General features: G+C 31.6%; 1 long non-coding RNA gene across 2 annotated transcripts; it reads right to left on the bottom strand.

The window, feature by feature from the left end:
* Positions 1-10,950: 10,950 nt before the first annotated feature.
* Positions 10,951-12,446, bottom strand: LOC139860581 (uncharacterized). Of its 2 annotated transcripts, none has more exons than XR_011763218.1 (3): positions 12,169-12,446; positions 11,684-11,790; positions 10,951-11,188 (listed from the first exon to the last, which is right to left on the bottom strand). It is a non-coding gene; the product is annotated as an uncharacterized lncRNA (long non-coding RNA). The 2 variants fall into 2 exon arrangements; XR_011763219.1 differs by having other exon boundaries at positions 11,684-11,793.
* Between the last annotated feature and the right edge of the window lie 442 nt (positions 12,447-12,888).

Below are 12,888 nucleotides of genomic sequence, written 5' to 3' on the forward strand. Positions count from 1 at the left end.
ATCCGAAAAATCGGATATCCGAAAATTCGGATATCCGAAAATCGGATATTCGATTTTTCGAATTTGGATATCGGATGGAGTTTTCAAAATTTTCGGATATTCGGATATCCGAATATCCGAAATTCCGAAAAAAATCCGAAAATTATTTGAAAATTATCCGAAATATTCGAAAACTATCCGAAATATCCGAAAAATATCTAAATTATCCGAAAATATTGGAAGTTCTTAAAAAATATCGGATATTCGGATAATCCGATATCCGAATCCGAAATTTCGGATATCCGAAAATCGGATATCCGAAATTTTGAATTCGGATTTCGGATAGGGTTTTTCACTATCCGAATTTTCGGATATCCGAAAATTCGGATATCCGAATTTCGGATATCCGAAAATGAACACCCCTAGTGGCAACCACAGAGCATACTCCGACTCCTATAACCGAGACCCCCGTCAAACCTGACGCTCTGATACCAGTTATTGGGAAATTACGGTCTCACTAATTCCCACCACTCAGCCTAACAATAATAGTAAAGAAATAAGAACAATACACAACACAAGATTTAACGTGGAAACTCCAAAACAGGAGAAAAACCACTGGCCCCCAAAGAGAGAAATACACTATATCACAAATTGTTACAATGATATAGACGACTCTCTTAAGCCAACTACACTCTCCAAAATATTTAACTAATACAACTCTCAAACAAGGGTAAGAAAGAAATAAATAATCAAATACTTAAAGTGTATTGATTGGTGCAAATTGAAATGAAGACTTAGCCCTCCTTTTATAACCAAGTCACCTACCTCCAACTTTCTCCTCCCACTTATGTGGGATAACATCCTTCACAAAGTAACTATATCAATTTTTTCTATCAAAAAATAAAACCAACAGTATTAAATATATAGTTTTCATGGTTGTTTGGTATCATTATATCTGCTAATTTCTAGCTAATTTTTATCATTATAATGCTTAAAAATAGTTTTTTTCACATACGATATTAAAAAAGGTTTTTATACTCCTTTTACATAATTTGTAGGTTGAGACTTAGAAAACTTTAAGTTAAAAACATAATAAAATACCGAAAGGCATATAGCATAGCGGTATGTGAGGTTTTTTAACTAAGAGGTTGAGGACATAAGCCTCGTAGCAGGCATGTATATATTTAGGGATAAATTCATATTGAGTGTGTAAGTTTAAAAAAAAACATTATAAATGTTTCAAAAAAATATTTTAGTGTTTTAATGGCAAAACTCCACCTTTTATTTCCTACTTTATTTTATATCGCTCATTAATTACTTGTACTTTTATCCGTCTCGATTTGATTTTTCCACACCATGACTCCACTTGGTGCTTGGTGTGTGTGGTGCGAGGCGCATGTAATTTTAAATGATGTTGTAGTAATGAATCAACGGTCAAACACCACGCGCCACGTACGTAGCACCGCATATCGTGCTTGGTGCGTGGTGCGCGTTTTGTGTAACCTTGTACGATGTCGTAGAATGAAGCAATGATCAAGCACCGCACAATCGAGTGCCACACCCTATGTTTGGTTCGTAGTTCGTGGTACTAGTTGCGCGTAACATTGAAAGATGACGTTCAGATGAATCAATGATCAAATAACACGCATCACACACCAAACACAATGCACCATTCTTGATTTGTGGTGTAGGGATGGAAATGGATGGTCAATCCATAAATATCCATCCGATTCATTAATAATGAATATGGATGATCTAAATGGACAATAAACAGATATGGATATGAATGGATGATCTAAATATTTTATGGATCGGATATGAATGATAATTTACTATGCATCGATATATCCATTATCTTTCGAAATACATATACATACATATATATACGTACTAAAATATAGGCATATACATATTAACATATACATAAATGATAAAACCCATAAAATCCAAAATTATTAACAAAATAAGGGTTATAAAAGTTATAATTAATAAACTGAAACTATAATATTACACGTTATCCTTTTAGATTCGTTTAACATATAATTATTTATATTGTAACATATTTTGCTCAAATTGAAGTCACATTCGGCGACAAATTACAATAAAAACATGTGTAACAAATCAAAACATAAAAATTATACATATACATTTGTTATAATCTATATTAAAGTTCTAAAACCGTCGTTAAATTAATATTACTTTAAATATCCAATAAATATCCATTAACCCGCTTTATCCATTGGATATGAATATGGATGAATGAAATATAATTAAACGGATATAGATACGGATATGGATTAACAAAAAATAAAAGGATATGAATGTGAATATGTTATAACTCGATTCATATCCGATCCATTTCCATCGCGAGTGTGCTATGTGGTCAGGGGCGGATATACTATGAGCCCAGTGGTGGCACAGGATACCACTGAAATACGCGATGTAGTAGATATTTTTTTGAGTTTTTAACTAGTGACACCACTAGATAGTGTACATTTTTTGAGTGACACTGTGACGATCGCTCCAAATCCATATGGACGAACACGTCATTCATCGATTTCATTGCGAGGTATTTGACCTCTATATGATACGTTTTGTAAACATTGCATTCTTTTGAAAAGGCACACCATAAATGAATATTTAAATCAAAGGTTTTCGACATCTGATGATATTTACATATAGACAATCACCGTAAATAATAGTTTATAATGGTACTTCCGTTGACAATGCAGTCAAAATAAGATACATGGTAATGATTTGGTGAATGCAACGTTTCCTTGAAAAATATGCCATGTAAGACTCCATGCACATAGCTTGTCTAACATATAAGCAAACAGCGGAAGACTTCTAGGAAACCTGAGAATAAACATGCTAACAAGTGTCAACACAAAGGTTGGTGAGGTTCATAGTTGTAATATTTTGCATAATCTGTACATAAAGGTGGATCACAAGATTTCAGTTGTTTCATCCAGAAACGTTTATCAAAATATTCTACAAAATTGAGCACCCTGGTAACTAAACTTTAACGTATATATAATAAGTACCCCTGATTTAACATACATGCAACCAACATGTACAATACACGCAAACCAACGTGTACTAAACTCAAATAGCATACGTCTGTTTAATAGTTCAGGCTAGGGTTTCTAAACCTGGAACAGACGGGGATGTCAAGCCCTATGGATCCATATATAACTACTCGCGCCCACCAGTTCTTATAACCGGCATTTACTAGTTACCAAAGCTAAGGAATTTTCGGTTCAAACTCGGTGTAGAATTTAGTATGTAATTGTATCCATTGCGTTTAAAATAAAGTGCATGTATTCTCAGCCCAAAAATATAGATTGCAAAAACAATTAAAAAGGGAGCATATGAAACTCACCTTAACAGCACATAAAGTAGTTCACCGAAATGTGACCGAAACTTGGAATACCAAATAACCGTAGATCTCAACCTAGAGAACATATGTTGGTCAATAATTGTCTATCAAGCTAGGTCAGGTCATAGTGTATCACAATCCTAATGCTCGAGATCGACATACAAAAGTTATCCAAAGTCGTTTCAAAAAGTCAATTTTGACAATAGTTCAATAAAACGTGACATACCTTATATAAGGATTCATTTACTCGGTTGGTAATATTCAAAAAATCCAATTTATCAATCTTACAAACAAGTTGTTTAAATATTAATTGCATATTCAAAAGCAATCCCAATTAACGTCAGTCATAATTCAGTTGACCATATCTTTTGATTCGTTCATCGAAATTACGCGATTTCTAAATGAAAAGTTATTGATTTTTCGCCAGCTTTCCAAAAACATGCATATCATATACCTTTTATCAGTAAAATATGTATTTAATTCGTGATTCATCATAAACTGTTTAACGATGAAATTTAGCATACAAGCATGCATAAATATATATACTCGAGCACTAGACATGGATACACAAATAATATATAAAAGATAAGATATGAATGCTCACGTATCAATATTGTGATTCAATATTGTAGGAAAGTACGTAGACGTAACAGAGATGATAAACACTAGGTTTGATTTGCAAACAATACCCACGAACATTACCCATAACCTCCATAGCTATAACCCATAGTTTCCTTAGCTCTATCCCGCTCGAAAACCCATTTTTAAAAATAACCCGCTCATAACCTCGTCGTAATATTTTATGTAATAACAATAATAATACTAATACTACTAATATTAATAAGATTAATAATAATATTAATCTTAATAATATAAATAATATAAATAATATAATAATAATAATTATACAGAGGGAGTAAATGAATATTTGTGTGTGTGCTTGTGTCGAACAGAATGTCGAGTTTTATAGATGAATCCGGAAATCTCCTGCCATGCGATCGCATGCTTGAAGGGGTAAATCCCATGCGATCGCATGGATGCCCATGACAGCTCACAATCGTTTAACTTTTTGTTTGTCGACATAATTTTATATAATATATATAATATATTTAATTTATATAATTATTTATATATTATATTATATTATATTTACGTGCATAGTTAACTTGTAACTTTTGTTCCAATAAGTCGTACGTCGTCACTCGACTTATGTCCCGGTTTCGGTTTTTCGAATGTCCCTTCGTACGCTGAGAAAACTTGTATTTTTCGTTTCGTTTCGAGATGTAACTTATACATTTGAGTGTTTTGGTCATTTACTTCTATAAATCATCGTCTCGTAGTATATACATATACATATATACATTTTCATTTTGGTTGGATCATCATCTCGATGATTCATTATTTGAAGTGTTTTCAGGAATTTCGAGGGATTTGAACATAGATTGTAATCGTTAATATTCATATGATGTTCTAGGAATTTGAATGATACAAATACTTTTCTGGGTTCTATGATGTTCTAGCACAGTTTTGAAGTCAAAGTATAGCTTCGAAAGATGTAGGAATCTAAGAATGATGTCTTTTTACTGTAGCAAATAGTGATTTTCGAAAACACTGTAGCTTTTCGGGTACTGTAGCAATTCGAAAATACTGTAGCAAATTAGTGTTTTACTGGTTCATCTTAAACGTTTTAGTTAACTTATCTAAATATCAATCGAATCAATAATCGAATGTTACTATCGTTTACTAAATAACTTGAAATCATATATATATATATATATATATATATATATATATATATATATATATATACATATATATATATATATATATATATATATATATATATATACATTAAGTTATATATATATTGTTCATGAATCTTCGAGAACAATCAAAGAATAATTGATTACATGAATATAGTTCCAAAACTTGAGACTCAATCGAAAACATTAAATCAGTTAAAGATAAAGTTTAAATTTGGTCAAAAATTTCCGGGTCGTCACAGTACCTACCCGTTAAAGAAATTTCGTCCCGAAATTTGAGTAAGGTTGTCATGGCTAACAATAAAAATGTTTTCATGACGAATATGAGTTGATAATTAGAGTTTTATCACCGTTGAATAATATGGATAAAACAATCCAATTACTCGAAGCGTATGGGAGAAATTATTGTAAAAGAGTGAAATGAAGGAATAGAGACTCGTCTTAATTTTTAACGTAGTAACGATTGATTTCCGGAATTTAAAGAATAGAAAATCTTCATATTCTAAATAAGATTTGATTCTTCGGGAATTAAGGAGATTAAGATCTTCTTTAATTAAATGCGTAATCTGCCTCGATTGCTATGTCTGATATTTCACTATAAATTGACCTCTTCCGTTTCATTTATTTTCACCACTCCTATAAGCTTCTTCCTTATTTCATACTTCCTAATAGATTGTGAAAATGCTTAATTCAGTTCTGATTCTTGATATTTTCTTGGCTATCGTATCCTTCATTCTTCTTTTTCAACTGCCACCAGAGGAGGTTATTTTCTTCTACTATTACCTTGGGGTTATAGTGTTTTTCATTCTCCCGTGTCTTTATATTGCTATACGCATTGATATACACAGTTTGTAAATTTCGGGGTTGTTATCGGACTTTATATTTTTCATTATATTTCGGAGTTTCATGCTTTCGTTTTCTCTTCCCGACCTTAAATCAAGCGAATAATGGTCCATAATTCGTAGGTATGGAGTTTCAGATGAACATAACTAATGTTCTAAGAAAGAAATGGTAATAGCACGATCTTGATTTGTCAAATTACCAGAATATCCGAAAAAGACCGAATCATCAAGAAAAATATTTTCTTGATATGTTTAGAGGTTAAATAGAATGAAAGAGTTATGTAACATGGTTCATGATGAGGGTGTGACCTGTGAACCTTTATCACGTTCCATTAGAAACTCAGCATGACTTGCTGTAATATAATCACGTTGATCAAGTGTCATTATATTATACTAACTCATGCTTCAATTCCCAACATTACTTCAAACATCCATTTTTCGAAATTTTCAGGATTTAGAAACTAAAATAGTTTCTTTTATGATGTAATACAGATAGCGCAAAGAGATAAATGATTTTAGATAAGAATAGTTGTGAAAATATCTTCAGGAATATCGAAGATATTTATAATGAAAGATACGATGATATCTTAGAATTTCTAATATTGAAGAATGATGAAGAAGATTTGTTCGTAAAGGTTTAGAGTCAGGAGCAAGGTATTCGATAATGACTTCAGCAGACACTGAATCATTTGGATTCTTTGAAGGCAGGTTTAGTCTTTGTGATTTGTCCACAGCCTCCTTCATGGTTTGCTCAATTCGTTTTCCAGTACCAAATTTTCTCTTTTTCTATGCTTTTCTAACACACTACTCTTTATCACCAAACTTTCGACTGTTAAAGTCGTTTACAGTTTTTGCTGCTTCATCAGCATTTTTCAAGATTTCGAGAACTAGTTCGTAGTTTAGGGTGTTTTTTAGAAATTTCACATTCGAAGTCTGTAAGTCTTGAAGGTAAACGTTATATGTATATATATAACTGTTGGCGAAAAATTGCTACGAAATTCAAAATACTGATTTGCTAATTCCCAGTAGTTGGTATGACAATTGTTGTTACAAGTTGTATATGGGTACTTGATAGAGTTTCAATGAATAATTATCGTGATTTTTCGGAGAGGCTTAATGATCAATGAAGTTGTTGATAAGTTTACTGCTAATGTGGTGGAATATGAAAGGTTCCCCGGTAACAATGATGAAGGGGTAATCGTTATAATAAGGCTTATTCGAATGAACAATTGAAGGTGATTTGCTGAAGTGGTGACAAAACTGTCTATTTTGAAAAGGGATTGAAAAGTAATTTTAGCTAATAAATGCCAAAGAGTCTGACACGGATACGTGTTAAACTATGACTTTGATTTCGAGAATTTTTCAGGTACAAGACTGCGGTAACATGTGGTTGGATCATCATCTCGATGATTCATTATTTGAAGTGTTTTCAGGAATTTCGAGGGATTTGAACATAGATTGTAATCGTTAATATTCATATGATGTTCTAGGAATTTGAATGATACAAATACTTTTCTGGGTTCTATGATGTTCTAGCACAGTTTTGAAGTCAAAGTATAGCTTCGAAAGATGTAGGAATCTAAGAATGATGTCTTTTTACTGTAGCAAATAGTGATTTTCGAGAACACTGTAGCTTTTCGGGTACTGTAGCAATTCGAAAATACTGTAGCAAATTAGTGTTTTACTGGTTCATCTTAAACGTTTTAGTTAACTTATCTAAATATCAATCGAATCAATAATCGAATGTTACTATCGTTTACTAAATAACTTGAAATCATATATATATATATATATATATATATATATATATATATATATATATATATATATATATATATATATATATATACATTAAGTTATATATATATTGTTCATGAATCTTCGAGAACGGTCAAAGAATAATTGATTACATGAATATAGTTCCAAAACTTGAGACTCAACATTATAGACTTTGCTTATCGTGTCGAAAACATTAAATCATTTAAAGATAAAGTTTAAATTTGGTCAGAAATTTCCGGGTCGTCACAGTACCTACCCGTTAAAGAAATTTCGTCCCGAAATTTGAGTGAGATTGTCATGGCTAACAATAAAAATGTTTTCATGACGAATATGAGTTGATAATTAGAGTTTTATCACCGTTAAATAATATGGATAAAACAATCCAATTACTCGAAGCGTATGGGAGAAATTATTGTAAAAGAGTGAAATGAAGGAATAGAGACTCGTCTTAATTTTTAACGTAGTAACGATTGATTTCCGGAATTTAAAGAATAGAAAATCATCATATTCTAAATAAGATTTGATTCTTCGGGAATTAAGGAGATTAAGATCTTCTTTAATTAAATGCGTAATCTGCCTCGATTGCTATGTCTGATATTTCACTATAAATTGACCTCTTCCGTTTCATTTATTTTCACCACTCCTATAAGCTTCTTCCTTATTTCATACTTCCTAATAGATTGTGAAAATGCTTAATCCAGTTCTGATTCTTGATATTTTCTTGGCTATCGTATCCTTCATTCTTCTTTTTCATCTACCACAAGAGGAGGTTATTTTCTTCTACTATTACCTTGGGGTTATAGTGTTTTTCATTCTCCCGTGTCTTTATATTGCTATACGCATTGATATACACAGTTTGTAAATTTCGGGGTTGTTATCGGGCTTTATATTTTTCATTATATTTCGGAGTTTCATGCTTTCGTTTTCTCTTCCCGACCTTAAGTCAAGCGAATAATGGTCCATAATTCGTAGGTATGGAGTTTCAGATGAACATAACTAATGTTCTAAGAAAGAAATGGTAATAGCACGATCTTGATTTGTCAAATTACCAGAATATCCGGAAAAGACTGAATCATCAAGAAAAATATTTTCTTGATATGTTTAGAGGTTAAATAGAATGAAAGAGTTATGTAACATGGTTCATGATGAGGGTGTGATCTGTGAACCTTTATCACGTTCCATTAGAAACTCAGCATGACTTGCTGTAATATAATCAGGTTGATCAAGTGTCATTATATTATACTAACTCATGCTTCAATTCCCAACATTACTTCAAACATCCATTTTTCGAAATTTTCAGGATTTAGAAACTAAAATAGTTTCTTTTATGATGTAATACAGATAGCGCAAAGAGATAAATGATTTTAGATAAGAATAGTTGTGAAAATATCTTCAGGAATATCGAAGATATTTATAATGAAAGATACGATGATATCTTAGAATTTCTAATATTGAAGAATGATGAAGAAGATTTGTTCGTAAAGGTTTAGAGTCAGAAGCAAGGTATTCGATAATGACTTCAGCAGACACTGAATCATTTGGATTATTTGAAGGCAGGTTTAGTCTTTGTGATTTGTCCACAGCCTCCTTCACGGTTTGCTCAATTCGTTTTCCAGTACCAAATTTTCTCTTTTTCTATGCTTTTCCAACACACTACTCTTTATCATCAAACTTTCGACTGTTAAAGTCGTTTACAGTTTTTGCTGCTTCATCAGCATTTTTCAAGATTTCGAGAACTAGTTCGTAGTTTAGGGTGTTTTTTAGAAATTTCGCATTCGAAGTCTGTAAGTCTTGAAGGTAAACGTTATATGTATATATATATAACTGTTGGCGAAAAATTGCTACGAAATTCAAAATACTGATTTGCTAATTCCCAGTAGTTGGTATGACAATTGTTGTTACAAGTTGTATATGGGTACTTGATAGAGTTTCAATGAATAATTATCGTGATTTTTCGGAGAGGCTTAATGATCAATGAAGTTGTTGATAAGTTTACTGCTAATGTGGTGGAATATGAAAGGCTCCCCGGTAACAATGATGAAGGGGTAATCGTTATAATAAGGCTTATTCGAATGAACAATTGAAGGTGATTTGCTGGAGTGGTGACAAAACTGTCTATTTTGAAAAGGGATTGAAAAGTTATTTTAGCTAATAAATGCCAAAGGGTCTGACACGGATACGTGTTAAACTATGACTTTGATTTCGAGGGTTTTTCAGGTACTAGACTGCGGTAACATGTGGTTGGATCATCATCTCGATGATTCATTATTTGAAGTGTTTTCAGGAATTTCGAGGGATTTGAACATAGATTGTAATCGTTAATATTCATATGATGTTCTAGGAATTTGAATGATACAAATACTTTTCTGGGTTCTATGATGTTCTAGCACAGTTTTGAAGTCAAAGTATAGCTTCGAAAGATGTAGGAATCTAAGAATGATGTCTTTTTACTGTAGCAAATAGTGATTTTCGAAAACACTGTAGCTTTTCGGGTACTGTAGAAATTCGAAAATACTGTAGCAAATTAGTGTTTTACTGGTTCATCTTAAACGTTTTAGTTAACTTATCTAAATATCAATCGAATCAATAATCGAATGTTACTATCGTTTACTAAATAACTTGAAATCATATATATATATATATATATATATATATATATATATATATATATATATATATATATATATATATATATATATATATATATATATATATATATATATATATATATACACACATTAAGTTATATATATGTTGTTCATGAATCTTCGAGAACAGTCAAAGAATAATTGATTACATGAATATAGTTCCAAAACTTGAGACTCAACATTACAGACTTTGCTTATCGTGTCGAAAACATTAAATCATTTAAAGATAAAGTTTAAATTTGGTCAGAAATTTCCGGGTCGTCACAGACACCATTGAAATAAAACATATAGTAGAAATTTTTTGGGGGTTTTAACTGGTGACACCAGTGACTACCAATCCTAGATCCGCCACTGTATGTGGTCCTCGAACATTTTTGCAATTTCCTAATTTTCTGGGCATATCGTTAAACACACATCATATTTAGGTGCATGTCGACCAATTTTCCAATATTGTGGTTACTAGTTTATAACCCGCGATTTCGCGGGGTTATAGTATAAAAGTTTTGGTAGGTGAGTAACTCGAGCAAAAACTAATGTAAAACGTTGCATATGTATATCTCAAAGAAATAAATATATAAATATTGATAAAGATGGGGAGAATATCAAACTTATATAAAAGTCAAGCCTAGTACAATGTCATCAACATAAGTTGATTGTTGGTCATCATCTGGTTTGGTGTTTTCTCGGTTGGTACCAAATTTTGCATCCTTTTTGCTCCTAACATCAAAGAAATAAATCAACTCTAACCATAAAATATATGCATCTTCAACTTTATTGTATCTGCGTCTTCAAATCCAGCTGATATACCAGATTGATTTAAACATATAAAATGAGATGAGATTATGGAAAAATGTGGATATGCTAGTCTTACATTGTTGAAAATTAACACCGCTAATAGCAAGATATAGTACTTAGGAATCAAACACCTAACTAATGGGAGACCATAACAGTCCAGTCACCACTGAGCTAACATTACAATTAAAATTAATGAAGTTCCCATGTTATGAACCCAGGACCATTTGCACATGAAACCTACGCTTGAACCACTGGACCAATTATCGTCTCTTTATTGTCAATGTTCAGTAAACTTGTTTTTTCATCAATTAATTGGAATGATATCAAATGTATACGAAGCACAGAGGATGACAATAAACATTGTACACCATATGATTAAAAAAACCAAATACATATATAATAATAATAATATAATATAATATAATATAAAACACATATATAATAATATAATATAATATATTATATTATATTAAAATTCGAAAGAGAGAAGATACATACTCTTTATTTAGGAGGCACTTCACAAAAGTACAGCAAGAATTTTTCTCCCCTTTCAATAGGCGTGAGCTTGACCTATCATCAAGATTGATGATATTTGAAATAACACCCTGCTACAAATTAAAATCAATATTTATAAGGTCTTCAAATTTAATAAGAGTATGTACAAAGAAAGACAGATTGTCATATAAAAAATTGAAGTTAAACCTTCATTCCCTTAAATCTTAGTTAACCGCTCGACTTCATTTAGGTAATATGAATGACCAACAATAATAATTAATAAAGAAATCAGTTCATATTAATTTAATATAAATATAAATTCAGTAACACACGATACAAGCTAGACGAAACTTCAGATATTTTTAACATAGCACGCTCTGCTTAGATTATCTAATTATCATCTTTACCCTAAAATAATTAATTAAAAACTAATCTGCATATTTTAAATTTATAAAAACTCAATTTTAGATCTGTAAAGATAAACAAACCTTGCGTATTCCATTCATATCGTCGTTAGCTTCATCGGTCGATTTTAGATCACATATCAATTCACGTATCAATTCGCAATTCTCTGTTGAACATCTTACTCACTGCAACCAAATTCACATCTACTTTTGCAGTTTAGGAACCCTAATTCGTTATTGTAAATCGATGTTTTGTTGATATCGTTTGAAGCATAACTTTCGAATTCGTAGATTGGAAGCGGCGAATTTGATGGCTGAATGGAGATAATGAATGAGCGAAAACAAAAACAACAACCCTAGAATTAAATTGTTACGGTTACTAAAAGGTTATTAGTAAACTGGCTATAATTAGGGGCAAGAGGGTAATTAAGATTCATTACTGCCGATTACATTCTCTAATGACGCCATTGTGAATTTCAATGGCTGTGATTAAAAGTTTAAATTTTCATCCAAGGAGTAGGCTTTTGACATGTCAGATTTTTTAAAATTTGATAGCATCATAAAAGTTTTTTAATTAAGATTAAGAGAGATGGGTTAGCATTGCCTCGGGCCCATTTGAGTGTAGATGAATATAAAGCCCAAAACATTACATCCTCCGTCCGAAATTAGTAGTACAATATTCATTTTTCAATATCTCAAATTAATAGTTTTTGTTTTAGAAAAGCAAAAATGTATTAGCACGAGCCCACTAGGTTGGGTGGGTTGGGGGGGGGGGGGGGGGGGGAGGCGCATTACGAATTACAA

This window comes from Rutidosis leptorrhynchoides, chromosome 7 (genome assembly GCF_046630445.1).
Source record: "Rutidosis leptorrhynchoides isolate AG116_Rl617_1_P2 chromosome 7, CSIRO_AGI_Rlap_v1, whole genome shotgun sequence".
NCBI classification, from domain to species: domain Eukaryota; kingdom Viridiplantae; phylum Streptophyta; class Magnoliopsida; order Asterales; family Asteraceae; genus Rutidosis; species Rutidosis leptorrhynchoides.